The sequence below is a fragment of the Ornithorhynchus anatinus genome, chromosome 8 (genome assembly GCF_004115215.2).
Source record: "Ornithorhynchus anatinus isolate Pmale09 chromosome 8, mOrnAna1.pri.v4, whole genome shotgun sequence".
NCBI lineage: Eukaryota > Metazoa > Chordata > Mammalia > Monotremata > Ornithorhynchidae > Ornithorhynchus > Ornithorhynchus anatinus.
In genome coordinates this window covers 19,368,404-19,384,456 of record NC_041735.1, presented here as the reverse complement: position 1 = coordinate 19,384,456, position 16,053 = coordinate 19,368,404, and the positions used below count along the sequence as shown (strand labels likewise).

The 16,053-nt window shown below is 41.5% G+C and overlaps 1 protein-coding gene across 2 annotated transcripts in view; it reads left to right on the top strand.

Moving 5' to 3' along the window:
- Window positions 1-9,000: 9,000 nt before the first annotated feature.
- Window positions 9,001-16,053, top strand: part of MYT1 (myelin transcription factor 1) — a 125,896-nt gene continuing 118,843 nt past the window's right edge. For both annotated transcript variants that reach the window (XM_039912926.1, XM_029071098.2), the window contains exon 1: window positions 9,001-9,286. The gene's annotated coding sequence lies outside the window, so the exon portion shown is untranslated. The remainder of the gene's footprint in view (window positions 9,287-16,053) is intronic.

Sequence of the window (16,053 nt, the reverse complement as noted above, 5' to 3'; positions counted from 1 at the left end):
GGTCCTCTAACTCCCCATTAGGTGCTCTTTCCACTAGACTATAGTGCTTCCCCATTATTTAGCAATCTATTTAGCAATCATTTATTATTTAGTATTATTGAGCAATAATGTGTTAGCAGATACAATATATTTAATGTTGTGCTAAATGTCAGAGAAAATACAAGAGTATTAGATCAGTCAATCATATTTACTGAGTGCTTACTGTGTGCAGAGCACTGTGCTAAGCGCTTGAGATAGTACAATATAATAGATTTAGTAGACATGTTCCCTGCCCAAAGGAGTTTACAGTCCAGAGGGGAATACAGACATAATTAAAAATAAATTACAGTTATGCTGTGGGACTAAGGGGAGGGACAGGGCATAGGTGAGAGGTCAGCAGGGATATAGACAAGATTGCGGTAGAGTGACTAGGTTAGCAATAGATGAACAAAGTGACCAGGCTGGTTTGTAGAAGGAAACTAGGGAGGTAGGGAAGCATGGAGTAAGATGATTAAATGCCTTAAGTGCTGTGGTAAGGATTTTCTGTTTGATATGAAAATGAATGGGCAGCCACTGAAGTTTCTTGAGCGATGGGGTAACCTGGGGTAACATCATTTTTTATAGAAAAATGATCCCAGCAGCAGACTGAGGTATGGACTGGATCAAACATGGTTGAATCAGAGACGTTTTGAGAGAGGGGCAGCTGCCTTGAACTTCACTGACCATAAAATGGAAGCATTGACTCTCCGTCTACTCTCCCCTGGCTCTCCCTATCTCCAGCCTTTTCCGTTCTGCTCTTCCCTCCCACCCACTTTAAACCTGAGGATGAAATTTATAGGGGTCTTGAAAAATGGTCCTTGTGCAGTTCTCTGAAATTTTATCTTCTGCTTCCAAAGGCTTTGGAGTTTGTCATTTATTGAAAATCCAACACCCAAGGAGGTACCATGTTGGCTCTTGCTTGATATGTTCAGATATCTGACCCAGAATAGAAGGGAGACTAATCAATTGGCAGTTTCCTGGAGTCTTCTCATCCTCCCCACAGACACTTTCATTTTCATTTTTCTCTAGGCATTAGATGCCCCTGCAGCTGTGGGAGATTCTGATCTGACGTGGGTGGACCCGCAAGGAGATATTTTCCCCAAGAGTTTGGCAGTCGAGGGTAGAGAAGTCCAGCAACATTGTCTATCATTTTCATAAGACACAGGGAGAAAATTTCTTCAGGGGAAGTTCACTGTTACAAAACTGCCACAACCGTGAGCCCCTGATTCTACTGACTCTCCCATTAATCCATACATTAATAGAAACAAAGCTTTGGTGCATTAGTATTTAGACATCTTTTAAGCCATAAATAATAGCTGATTAATATTCATAGTTCCTAGGGCTTTTAGGTTTGAAAAAAGTAGAACTCTGTAACTCTGAACTCTACTCTGACCCTTTTGCCCTTCTCAGTCAAAAGTGCTTTTGCCAGACTCAATCTCTTAACCAGAAAGAAATGTTTCAGAATGAAAGTCAAATCATATCTGATTTTTATCCTTGTACTTCCAGATGTCTTTTTCCACCGGTCCCCTGCTCCTCGCCTAACTACTCTGTCAATTGAAAACCCCAGAGAACAGCCACCAAACCCGAAATGGCCATGACCTTATTGCCTCTCCTACCATAGGCTCAGGAATGGTAGAACCAAAACCTCTCCTGTTCCAAAGGACTTCCCGGAACCGGTACCTGAAAATCCTGGCTTCCACAATCGTGAAGGAATGTAAAGGTAAGGGGAAGGGACCCAAGGTAGGCCCTTATTCTCTCTTTCAATATAAGTTTGTCAGGCCAAGGGGCACAGGTATGAGGGGGAAACCTATTTCAAGTAGCCGTTAGGCTTTTGGTAGCTACTTACTGAGCTCCATGCTATCTTCCATTTTTCAGCGAGGTTCTGGGCGAGTGAAACAGAAGGAACTAGAATGCCCAGACCAAACCTAGGAGGAACATTTTTTGGTTCTTCAAGCTTCTGGTGGGAAAGATGAATGGCCAGTGAACTTACCCTCTATGTTATTTAGGGACCAGTGCCTAGCCATATAAGTGTAAAATATTCTCCCTCTTTTGTTTTTTAAAATATAATGTGTCCTTTCGAATGCAACTGTTGACTTTTAAATTCTCCTCCTTTCTCCACCCCAAGATACTGAAAGATCCTTGGTGGGCAGAAGGAAGGAATTGTAATCGAGAGACTCAGAGAGGGAGAGAGGAAAAGGTATTCCTCCCCTGCACCCCTGCCAAAATCCTGAATGAAGAAGTTGCCATGTTTGAAACAAAGATCCCGCTCCAGGCCTCAGACCAGAGAGTGAATTAGTCTCTTGTTCTTCATTCTCTACTGACCTTTATCCCTTTAAAGAAAAAAAGGGATGTGCCCCGCTGAGCTAAATTACTTTAAACTCCCCTTCAGTTAATATCAGCTTTGTTCCTGTTCCTTATTACTGTTACCACCTGTCCCTCTGGCTGCTGCCTTTCCCCTCCTCCCATTACACAAATTGTCTGGGATGTCTGGGACGTAGTATCCAGATCTCAGTGAGCCTCCACTGGTCAGGCCGGCTGCTGCTGCCCAGTGAATTCACCAGCTGCCAGCAAAGGAGTTGGGAACAGGGGCCTCCCCCGGTGTGGGTTGACCAGAACTTTCTCTCTTGCATCAGCGAGAGGATCAGCTCTGCCCCTACGGGACCTTAGGCGGGTCCCTGGACTTTCTGGCTGCTTGGTCCAACTGTGGCTGAATTCCCAGCAAGCTCAGAGAGTTTCACATAAACTTGCTCTAAGACTCGCACGCCCTGCAGGAGGCTGCCGAGGTGACTCTTTTTGTTTGGGAGACTCGGTGGCCACTAGAAGGCCTCCGCTTCCATCTGGGAGGCCAGTGAAAGGGTCTTTCACTGGCCTGTCGCCAGTCTTCCCCAGCTGGAATCGCAGCTCGGCTATATTGCCATCTGTCCTCTCCGACAGGGCCCTTGGTCTTTCCATTGCCCGTGGAACCAGGGTGCAGTTTGTGGGTGGTTTTTTTTCCCCCTCTGTACATTTAACAAATCTGAAAATGAGTCACTGGGTCTGGAGGCAGGAGGCCTGCAAACCTCCCTCAGAAATGATTCAGTCCTTAGTTGCCACTGCCATTTCCCTGAAACACTCTCTGAGTGAACAATTCAATTTCCCATTGATCAGGGGAGAGTTTTTAGCTATTTTACCCTGTCTGCCAAGAACGCAGTGCTCTCCACACAGTAAGCGCTCAATAAATACCGCCGAACGAATGAATGCCAGGCACATTTTCAGGGTCTCGGGGAATACCAATTAGCTTCGGGGAAATACCTCTTTCAGTACTCACGAGAAGTTAGAGAAACTTGAACGTGTTTTTAGATGGCCAAAATGACAGGACCTACAGGAGTTGACCCCTCCCATTAGTCTGTTCTCGATGTACATAAGGCTTTCCTGCATTAAGGTGGGCCTTTGATTGTTTGTTTTTGGATTTTTTTTCCAGTTAAATAAAGATCCGTTTGCCTTTCACAGAGAAAGTTCAGGGAAGCTGTTGCCTGTTTTGCACTCAGCTCAGTCGAGACTCTTGGATCGGAGAGCGTGCGCGGCAGCAACTCTCGGGCAGTTCCTGCCACTTTCCCAGCCGTATGCTGAGCTTGGGGAAGGCAGCTTTCCATTGTCTCTGGCCTCAATAGCAATTGTGTTGTGTACACAAGAGCTGCTGGCCCCTCATTGGCTACCATGCCTGCTGCATTGATTTGTAATTATCTGCTCCGTGGGCTCCGATTGGATGGGCTGTGGTTCTGTGTGAGCCTCTTGGGCACATAAGTTTTTGCTCTTGGCAGGAACTTTTTCCAGGAATGAAGTAACTTCTGTCTTGTGCCGTTGTTTTAGTGGAAGTGGTGCCCAAAGCGTAGCAAGAATGAAGCTGTGTGGAACTTTCCTCGGTTCGTAAAAGCCTCTCTAAATTTTCCTTGATTCTCTTTCTTCCCTTTATCATCTTGAGTCTGCCATCCCTTCTTTGGGTTAGTGTTTCATATCCTTTCAAAGAGCAAAGCAAATTAATTCACGGAACTACCGTCCTGCTTCCCCATTATTATTTTCATTTTGGGGGGGAGTAGAACATGAATGTCAATAAGCTAGGCAAGTGGTGGATACATAAAAGCAGGTGCTTTCCTTGAATTCAAATTTACTACATATCTAAAGTTTTGCTTCTCTTCCACCTGAATTCAGGTATATGTGCTTAAGTATTTCAAATAGAAATTTTAACCGTAGAGATTGAATGCATATTTATGAACTGACGATTTTTAGCGGTCTATTGAAGGTAGGTTTTCCATTTAAAAAATTGATTTTCTTATTTTTAATTGTCTTGAATAAGTAAGTCACCAAAGTGGATTAGTTGGTTTGCTGCTGTAGTCTACCAACGACATTAAAAGTTACCTAGACCTCTTATCAACTGTTTTCCGTTTTTTAATGTTTGTTACTATCTTGATGCCAATTTATAACTGTTAAAATAATTGTACTTAATGAAGTTTTAGGTATGTTGCTCGGCATTAGTCGACATGATCGAGCTGCAGTTGTAGTTAAATGTGGTTACTTGATCAAAGCAGTGCAGCAAATAGACTTTTATATTACAGGATTTGCAGTTGTTGTGTTAAAGTTCAGGGCACTGATTAGACGAACCGTGATGCTTTTGCCCACACAAAAAGTCTATTAATTGGCATAGTTTAGAGTGTGAGGGAATAAACTTTCAACTGTAAATTTCGTATAGACAAAGAAGTTTTGCCTCCTGGGGGATTTGTATGTGCGTTGGCTGTCTGCAAGTGTGTGAGTGAGAGACATTAACACAATGTTAGCCCAAAGGGTTATTAAAAGTTTTTTTTTTTTTTGGTTTTGTTTGCTCCATCTGCCAGGGCCCTGCACTGGGCAGGCCCTCCCCAGCCCCTCAGCTGTTCCATATACAATATTAATGCTGACCATTTCTATTCGGCATACAACAGGCCTAATTGTAGTCCGCAGCTTTAAGGCAGTCAGCCCATCTGCATAGAAGCTTTCAGAAAGGAACAAGAAAAATCTTCACCCCCAGCTGGTAACCGGAGAAGTTGGTGCCAATTACAAATGCATAAAGTTTAGGCCTAAATTACTTGAAAGAGGTTTTATGAAGCAAATGGACTGACAGAATTTTGGGGGGTAGATTTGCACAAGTAATTAAACTTCATTTTAAATAATCTTACTGACCCAGTGGTCATTATGCCTGTTTTAATCCAGTCCGTGTGCTATTTTCAATCCGGCTCACCCCCAAAACTGATTAACGAAAGCATGGTTTCACTCCTGAGTTTGGGCTTTTCACAAAAACGTTCCTTATCGCGGAGTGGATAATTTTAAAGTCGGGACGTTTCTGTCGAGCGGTACAGAAAGGCATTGCAAAAGTCTCCCTGGAAGTCCCTTTCCTTAAGTGACTAAAAACCCAAACTTGATTTCATCATTTAAGTTAAAACCTGGAACAGAGATGCTGTTTAACGTAACTTTAAATCAATTAAAATGATAAAATATGGTTTTTTTTTTGGTTTTTCCTTTGAAGTGGCAAGTCCAATGCTTTTCAGGCTCTTGGACACTTCCGGGCACTTCCATAATTGACACATTAGCTAAACTATAGTGACTGAAAGGCGTTGCTTATAGCTCCTATGATCTTGAAGCACTTTTGCTAACTTCTAAACTTGAGATTTTACGGGAGAACAAAGGGCGGCTGGGGTGGGAGGAGCTGTCCACAGTCCTGATTTACCGGATTTGCTCTGCTGCTCAATCTCTAGTTCTCCCCACCCCCGGCCCAACCCCTCCCCACACCGCCATCTCTCCCTAACCTAGATTGTCCACTTAAAAGAAGATTTCCGACTCTGAAAAATGAACTAGAGAAATTTGCCTTCATAAAATCCAGGAACTTACTTAGACCTCTTCATTCCTTCGTGTGGTGTTTGCAAAAAGTCTCAACCAAAGCAGTTGCCCTTTGGTTAACAAAGCCCAGTCTTTGTGAAGGCTTGTCATTTAAGTGACATTTACCATTTCTCGGTAGAAGCTGAAGCTCTTTCCCTTCCTTCTCCCCTTCCTTATGAATGTAAATCTAAATGTATTCCATTTTGTTATATGGAATAACTTTTGAATATTCTTCGCAAGAACCCGTTCGAAACTTACAGATAAAGTTAAATGACTCAAGCCCTTCCCCCAACAGATTTAAAGATACATACTTTGGGGTGCCATATTTTTTAAAGAAAAGGAAAATATCTTTTAAATTACTTAAAGTCGTGTGAATCTCATTGCTGTTACCAGGAAAAATAATTGTGCTATAAGGTGGTTTTTTTTTATTGCATATTGATTTTTTTCCCCTGTTTTCCGCTCCGTCTGTTTTGTTGTTGTTTCCTCAGTTTGACTATTACATATCTGAATTAAATAGCATTCAAGTAACATCCAGTATTGTTAAGAGAATAAGGCTGATTCAGCATGGACCCTCCCTTTGATTCTATCTTGAATGCAGAACAATGGAAATGCAGTGTAGCACTGGGCCTGCTGCCTGGCGATAAGAGTTTAATAGAATTTCTGAATGCCAAAGGTTTAGGATGTAAAATATCCCTGTACTCGCAGTATGTCCAAAGGAGATAGAAAATGGCTTTTCAGGAGTACTCTCAGCTGAATCTGTCCTTTTATGCTAATGGATATGAACTCATGAAAGAGCCAAAAAACTGTAAGCAGTCATTAAAATAGACACTGTGTGCATTAGAAAATATTCTTAGTTTGTTTCTTACTGTTCAGTGGTAAGGCTTAACACTTCATCTTTGCATTTATTTCTTTTCTGCCAGTCTGAGAAACAGTCTTTCCTAAATTTCATATTTTCTTTTCAAGAAGACACCTTTTGAGTGTATTCGGGAATGATACAAAAACAGAGCCAGAGTGTTTCTTGTACCCACAATTAGATTGCAAGTGAGGATGACGTGACATAAAGTGGGACATACGTTTAATGTTCTGTGAACGACCATATGGATGGAAGATGGCATAAATAGTTTAATTTCAAAATATGCACTTTTAGAGGAACTTCAAGATCCCAATTTAGTTTCTTTGACATTTATGAACTCTCTAATAATGATTCAGACTAAAATACTAAATAGTTGAATGAATCTTCCGTTTTGCCAGTGACACCGTCACTGAGGGTCGCAGCCTCGTCGTTGGACTTTTTTTTTTTGGCTATGAAACTGCCCTGTGACTGGAATAACTCTGAAGGCTTCTGAGATTTAGTTCCCTGGTGATCTGTGGCTCATTTCCTAAACTCCTGATTATGATGACAGTCAACTCTTAATCTGTCTGAACAGGGGAATTGCAGGGGGAGAGAGTACTTAAGCAGCTATGGTGCTTTTTGAATTTCCATGATATTCTGCCTCTTTTCCACTGCTACAGTTCCCAAAGTTACAATCAACACCTACAGAATGTGCAAAAATAATCTAACAGGCGAGAAAGGCAGCATTAAAGTCTAGATATAGAACAGGTGTGAACTTTTATCGTACATTTTACGGAGTGTTCCCCTCCCTTTTGATTGGCTACCCTATTTCCAGCAGATGAAAATAGAAAGATGAGGCGGAAACTCATACATTAAAGATCCTGAGGGATGCACAGTTCCTTCAAGTAGGATTATATTTGATCCGGGGACAGAATGTTTTTACAATCAGTGGTTCTGCCCCTCCTTGTTTAATGGAGTTTGCGGGAAGTTGCAAAATGAAAACATTTTTTTAAAGGAAAAGTGAAAATGTGAGGAAGCTGAAATAGACTTTTCCTCTCCTCCTTTTTCTGCGTGTGTGTGCGTGTGTGTATCTATGGTTGTATTATCATGGTGTGTGCTTTTAAAAAATGAATACACTTTTTAAATAACTGACACTTGCATATGTAAATCAGCTGATATGCAATGCGACCAGCTTCATATAGGCAATAAATTTCGCAGTCCGTTCTTTATGATGATAGGTCATATTCCTAACCACCAATAAATATTGTAAAGTACTTTCGCTGTAGCTATGCTAACCTAGGGCATCTGTCATTCCCTGGTTGTTGCTATTAGAAATTATTGGGCTGTACCATAGGAAGAGAATGCATAGGGGGATTAGGATGGCAGTTGTAACACTCTCGGCCCTTTTGTGCATTTTGCATAAAAGAACCCCCAACCATCCTGCATATTAATTATGAATCAGCGTGGGCAAATGCAGCCACCTTCTGTTGGCTTGTGCGAGAAACAGAGGGGCTGAGCCATAACCCAGTGCCTCGGTGTTCCTTTCACTCCCAAAGTCAGCAGATCCATCTTTTTGATGCTATACTGTAAATTTATTTCACCTCAGAGAGTAAACAGATATATTGCAACCCCAAGGGTTCATGGGTAGTGTATTTACAAAGGAAGGCTCAGCCAGCCCCCGTGCCATTCCCTTTAATGAGCGTGGTCATTAAGTAAATGAGACATTGCCTTTAGCAGGCTTAAGAGTTCACACACTAAGGAGTATCAGATATTTAATTGAAACCAACAAACAATCTTGCACGCATGTGACTGGTGTAAGGAAAGCGGGCTGTCCTCCAACTCCTCCCCCCCCCATCCATCCAGCCGCCCCCCCCCCCATGTAAATTTCATGATTGCTTTCCGTGATGTCATTTTGAAAGGGGACAGACAATAGCTGTGGGGAAAGGTAAGTCAATATTATGTTCTTTCGCTGACAAAGGCAGATAATGCTTGGGTTTTCACCTTGGACTGATACCGGGGAATGAGCTTTATGAAAATACAGTCAATTGAACAGATGAAGGCTTTCGTTTCTGGATGAGTGGGTTTTGGGGGTTGCTTTTTTCAGATTGCATTGGAGAAGTCAGGAATTTTTCTTCTTTTTCCCGGTCTGTGTGTGTGTGTGTGTGGGTGTGTGTGGGTGTGCGTGCGCGCGCGCGTGCGTGTGTGTGTTTCCTCTTTCTCATCTCTCTTCTTCAACACACTCTCTTTCTGTCTCTCTCTTGCTCTCTGTCTCTGTCTCGCTTTTTTCTTTCTCATATTCTAGTGGACATGTTACGCATCTGACAGAAAAGACGTTTAGCACGGGGGAAAAGCCTTGTATGCAGCCAAGAAACTTTCTGAATATTTCTGGAAGAGGATCACCCGATATCATGCCCTCAATCCAGAGTTTGGTGGATATCTCTCAGGAGCAAACCCTGCTTATCTTTAATAGAAGATCCTTCTGAAAGGGGGAAAAACAAGATTCACAGTTTGTCTCCCTGGAATATCTTGCCTGGTAACTTCCAGTCCAAGGTACTGAACAGCAATGCTCACAGTGAGCATTTCAATCTTTCTCTTGCGCATTTTTTAGAGCCTTAAAATAGATTATTATTATTTTTTTTTTGTCGAGCGGGGAGGGAAGAAGGGAAGAAAAATGGACACAGAACAAAAAAGAACACACCACTGTTTCTATTTCCTTGCCATTATATTGTAATTAAGGGTTATATTTTGGGGGTTAGATGTGAAATTGTTGGTTTTGAAAATTAGAAACCTGTGTAAATCTCTCTCTCCATATACTTATATTTACATAAGTACATAAATAGATAGACATTTAAAGGGTATTGCGTGTGTTCAAAAAGTTCAATTATCTGCTTTGGAGAACAGTTTATCCCCATTTTAACTTGTTTGATGTTCTCTAGAATCAGAGACTTCTAAGTAGCAACTACTTGCACTTGGTCTCTCCTTTTTTGAGAAATAAAAAGTGCATAAGGTTTTCTGAGGGTGATCTGTTTATCTCTCTATATCTGCTGATAATGAAGAACATATTTGGCAGCTCTTCCATCATTTGAATATCATCAACATCCCGTTCAAATCACTAGATTTCACTAAAAAAGAAAAGTTGGGTATTTTATGTCTGAAGCAAAATTAGCCTAGCAAGTCAAGTCAAAATAATAGTTGGGCACGAGTTAAGCATCTGTCACTAAGTTTTCTCAACTACATTTATTGTTCTTCATCCCCCCCCCCCCACCTCCCAACCCCAAAAAGGTAGATGTGGATAATTTTGTTGTGATTATTTTAAAAGCAAGAGGGAAAAAAAAAATCTCAGTCTTTCCCTCTGAATCTCCAGTGGCTTGACTAAACAAAAGAGCAAATCACAGTATGTTGAAAATAAACCTTGAAAAATGAAATGACTAATGTCAGAGACAAGAGAAAGTCTTCCTGGAGCTGTCCCCTCAAGATTAGCTCTAATATATATCTGCCTTTTCCTATATGTATATACGTGTACATATGCTTTTATCTTACCAGCATGAGTTTGGTTAAATGGTTTCTCTATTTAGTTGACTTTTCCACTTTCTCTTGACCTGTTAGTAGTTTTATGACAGCCATTTCTGAAAGACATCGGGAGGGAGATTTTTTTTGAACAGAGCTGTGTGGATGGGCATCTACAAACAGTCTATTGCTGTGTTATCTTTCATCTATTGTTGGCTGTTCTCTGCCAGTATTCTAATCAGTTTGCCTGGAGAAGCCACTTCAGTGGAAAGCTCCCTCACTGTACCAGTTCTCCTTCTCATTGGCTCATCTGCTTCCATTATCAGCTTCTTCCATATGGTCACTTTAATTAATGGCAAACAAAAGAGAAAGAATATAGGAATTAGAGTTTTTAGATGATTTGTCTATTATGCTGTCATAGAAACCAAAGGCAGGATACAGCCTTCCCGTTTCCTCTTTGTATGGCTGTGTTTTATTGTTTCTGAGGCAGAGGGTATTTGTGGCTAAGCGAGAACACTTTATTTCCAGAGAAAAGGTTACACAAAACTCAAAATCTTTTCTCGTATTGACTTAGACCCGAACACTGAGGCCCCTGGAGGGTAAAGAAGTGAAGGTTTGGGTCCTCTCATCTAAATGACGGCTTCCCTTTTGACTTTGTCATCTGACTTGCTCGCTTCCCTTTCTCATTCTTGGCCAGTGTCTTCCTCAGAGACCTAAGCAAAGTGGGATTTAACTGAAGGTTAGACCGTACAAGATGTGCTGGCTAGCTTTCTTTTTTTAAAGGGAGTCTGTTCTCAGCTATCTCGGCAGAGTGGCAGAGCACTTTCTGGGAGGAAGCTAGTTCAGCAACTACTACAGAAAGTTCTAGTTGAACCAGTAATTGCCAGAAAAGAGTTTCCAGAACTGGAAGTTCTACGGGACTCCCGGTCAAATGACACTGGTCATCTTTGGTGCACTTTGGCCTTAAATACTCAAAGTACTTCATTTCTTGAGAGTCAATTTGCAGATTAAGCATGGTTCATAAGGAGTTAAAAGCTGAGCAGCCGTAGGAGTTTGCCCACCCCTCTCAGGTCTTTGCCTTTTTCAACTCACCCAGCACTAAAGCATCCACACAGTTTCCCCTTAAAATTTTTTTCTGAAAATACTGGTCTCATCTGAGATGGGTTGCAAAGTTCAGCCCTGCATTGGCAAAATTGATTAGTTCTGGAAGTCATTTTGGGTCTGCGGTGCTTATGGAAGAGCCATTCTATTATTTTTTTTTTAAGAGTTCAGCTGACTAGCTTCTAAAGCTGCCTAATAACCTTGTTAACTGCAGAAGAGACCTTCAGGGAGAGGAGCTGGATGGAAAGATCTGTCCAGTCATCAGAAATGCGTTTACACCATAACCTCCCCATGAGTGCTCTCCTACATGGCATCCCCCATTCCACTAGAGGGTCTTTATTTTTTTTTTTCTCCCTGATCCAGGCAGGGAGCTCAGTGACTGGCTGCTTCTGGCAGACTGGTTTCTTCCCCTCTCCATTGCTTTGCTCTTTTGCTTGGATAAAGATTTTGCTACAACATCAATAACTCAGTCTTTGGTTTCCTCTTCAGTCTGATAATAAGGCCCAGCCAAGTTCAGTTGTCAATAACTTCAAAGAAACCATTTCCTACTCTTTATATTCCCTTTGTTGTATCCTTCACAGGCTTGGTGCTTTCTTCGGCTTAGTCGTGGAATAAATTTCTGATCCTCAGAAAGGGGTGTGGTCCCTCTCTCTCCTGAAATTTCTTAGAAATATTTTTGAAAATACATCTACACCCTCCCCTTGGTTCTTGCTTTCCATTTCTCTGTGAGCTATGCAGGTACTAAATTGGATGGCGCTATGTGGGTGTCTGTGCCGGGAGATTAAGAAACTGAATAGCAAGTATGAAACTACAGAGCTAAGTTAGGCAGGGGGATCTTTGTAGCAGCCGGAGGTAAGGGAGAGCTCTTTCTTGGTGACTCCAAAGTCTGGATGGACAGTTTCCAGCTTCTCTTTCCCATTGTTTGTTTTATGTATTCATGGTTGTGTTTTATTGCTGTGCCGGGCAGCGCTTGCGATTGTTTCCATTAATGAGTTTGTGAAATGCAGATTTACATGGCTAATCACATAAAGCTGGAGTTGGGGGTGGGGGAGGATTGGTTAGGGAAGTAGAGATGATCAGCAGGACCAGGTGATTTCAAATCAGGAACTGAAGAAAGTAATTATCCCTTAGAATGAAACAGCTGGGTCAAACAGCACTATACCAGGGATTAATCAAAAAATCAAAGCTGTAGACTGCAGGTCGGGATGGAAAGGGTCAGGAGAAACACGAGTGAGCTTGTGGGTGAAAGTGAACATCTTATTTGGAAAAGAGCAGGCGAGATGAAACTCCAGTGCCGTTTTTTAGGGTTTGTTGCTCGGTGGATGCTTTTCTTTCTCTGCTCCCCCTAATAACAGGTGGTGAGTTGAAGAAACCACCAGCCACATCTTGTTAAAGATAAATAAAAGGCACAGAGTAGATTTAAATGGGAACAGATGCATTGATCATTCGGATCTAAAGACATTTTCCTTTAAGGACACCTCTCCCCGCTCCCCCACTTTTAAAGGGACTCATTTTGGTGGTAGGGAAGGCAGGGAAACTAAGTTAACCAAGAAAGCAACTGCATAATTTCTCTTTCTGTGTGAGCCTTGCAGTCCTCTGCTCTCTGATTTGTATCTAGGATGACTTTATCTCTGAGCTTTAGGCTTGTTTCTTTGAGAGGTGTAAGTCACTCTGACATCTCTGTACCTGCAGTGAAAGGCTTCAGCTGTTTGGGGGCTTCCTATCCACACCTAAGCACAGTCTGAAAATGCTGGTAACACCTGCTCAGTGAGAAGCTGCTTAGTAAAGTCTGTTTAGTAACACTGCTGTAACCAGATCACTCTGGCTGCTGGAAAAAAGCAGGACGGCCTTTTGAATTATTACTGGAAGTCATATGATCTGCCGAGAGCAAGCTGAGTGTGCACCACGCATCTCTGCGTCACGCCAGCTGCCATTTTATTCAGACATTTTGAAAACAGTTAACCCTCTATCTGTCGGTTCTGCCCGTCTCATGAGAACCTTAAGATGCTTGTGATCTGTATTTACCGTTTCCTTTTTTCCTCATGAGATTATCTTTACTCTGTTCCTTGGACCTCATTTTGGAGAACTGGGAGAGAACATCTAGTTAGGTTTCAAACTAGAGTCAGTCACTGTAAAAAGCACCCCCCCTCCCCCGTTCTGAGTAAAGTGCACAGCACACAGTAAGTGCTCAATAAAAACTATTGATTGATCTGCATGCCTTTCTCTCTCTCTCTCTCTCTCTCTCTCCCCCTCCCCCCTTCCCTCTCTCTCTCTGTGGGTGCCTCTATCTCTTCTATCCCTATTTGACGATATTATACATCACAGATTTTACCTCATACATGTTCAGTTTTCTTAAATTTTAAGCACTAGATTCGTGAACTACCCAGCAGTAAACCAGAAGTCCTAAAAATAGAGAGCTATATGATTACGATGGGAACTTTGAAGTGCTGTTGGGTCACTTTATAGGAAAACAAAATGCTCGAAATGGTATATGATGACATCATTATCGGTTCATTTAGCCCTAAAAATGCTACGTTTCCCAGAAAGAACAGTCAGCCTCTGAACAGTAACTCTATCACTCTCATCTCCTGTGGGCTTCCTTCCACAGTTGACCAAAGGAGTAGGGGATTGGGGGCCCGTTTCAAAAAGGAAATGAATTTAACCTCAAAGCAAGATGGTTTGCTGACCCTCGGAAAGGAGCTGTTTTCCATAAATTCACCTTTGAGCCCAGGAGATGCTTCAAGAGGGAATAGTAGTGGAGAACACACTGATTCTAGGCAAGAATTTGACTTAGTTTCCCTTAATAGGAACTTGTTTCAAAGATGCATGTTCCACTGGGTTTTTTCTGGGTTTCTAAGCCATCAGCTCCTCTCATTACTTGTCTGCCTAGTGTATTATTTGTTTCCGGGATATTCAGAAGCTTTCCAATCTCAAGAATAGCTTTCCTTCTATTGTATGCTCCCAAGTACTTAGTACAGTGCCCTGCCCACAGAGGGCACTCAATAAATACCACTGATTGATTTGATGGACCTGCAGTTCAAATTCATTGACCTTTAGGGTGAAGTCTGGGTCACTTCAGTATTTATTGGGTATCTTTTGTGTAAAGAGCACTGTATTAACATTTTGGGGGAGCACAACAGATCTAGTGAGCACAGTCCCATTCCTGAACTCAAGGAGCTTACAGTCAAGTGTTCACTTCAAAGGACAAGTGCTGTTTCAAAACTGAGGAGGGAGGAAGGAAGAGGGTCATGCAGTATTGATTTGGAGGCTGTGCCAGGCACGTTACTTATGTAATGTATGGAATGGCTTCATCTTTACCTGGTTCAAAAAGGAATTGAAATAATTAAGAAAATGAAAGATCTATATTTCTCCCACATGTAAGCCATAGTGAAGTGCTCCTGATCGATTCGTATTGCTTGGTTCAGCTGTATTCCTGGTGCATCGTTTTTTAGATTTTGGAGGATGAACACCAGGGGAAAGTTGGAGAGTCCACAGAGTAAAGATGCTAATCAATCTGTCTTGATATCATTAGGCCTCATTTGACCTATAAGGAAAAGGAGTGTCTTTTTGGAACGGGATTGACCAGAAAATGGTCTTTGTGAAGAAACTTCGCTTTCTATTTCCCTCACATCTTAAAAAAAAAACCCCTCAAAAAAAGGGAAAACAAAATTGGAGAGGTAAAGGCATTTTCACCTGAATTAAAATAGCTTTGATCTTGGACTGCCATTGAACTTTTTGCTTCAGAGAGAATAGATGAATAAACACTTTCAAGTAGAAAATAAAGTCTGAAAGGTCTTTCTTTTTATCTTTAACGGAGAGCTTTGTCGTTAACCCGAGTCCTCGTTCCAGACCCTCTGTTTTCTCACTCGCTTTTTTTATGCTAACAGAAATAGATTTGCTTTTATTGTGAATTCGGGGTTTTCCCTCATCGTTTGGTTTCTTCTCCCTTGCTTTTTGCATTTTTAAGTTGTCATTTGAAAACAATTCATTGCTATTTTAATAAGATAGTATGAAAGAGCAAATCAGAAAGAGAATTTTAATCTGCCCCAAGCCAAACTGCCTAGTACATCTGTCATGTTTGGGATTAGGGTAACTCTTTAAAGAAGCTGAAGACTTTTTAAACAAAGTATTAAACATTCGTGACCTGGTTTCCATTCTTACAATATTCTCATTAATATGAGTGCATGCTGAAGACATCTGTTAGGCTATTTGTTTTAAGCAAAATACCCCCTTAAAGAGAAATCTAAATGCAACACTCTTACACCTTTTTTTCCTTCTCCACTCCCCCAAAGAAGGTTTAGTATCTTTTCCAAAATGACTCATTAAATCGAACAGATTAGGAAATGAGAATTTTTAGCCGTGAATTTTTTAAAGTGGATTTTTGTCCTATGATTGAAAGACCCACTTTCTTCAGTGGTTTATATATGAAATTCACCAACCCAGTCAAAGTCAATTGCATGAGTTAACTCCAAGGAAAGAGCTTGCTCAGTGCACTACATGGGAAATGAATCCCAGTTATTAATAACGGCATATAGTAGAGATGTATGATCGTGTTGATGGGGAACTTTGCATCTTGTTTATGTTGGCTGGGTAAAATATTAACGAGAGCATCTCGACTTAAAGTTCCGGTGTGAAAGCTTATCAGCAGGGAAGAACCATATGGTGCTTGCATCCGAACAAAATAGCTAACCTCAGATCTCTTCTTAAAG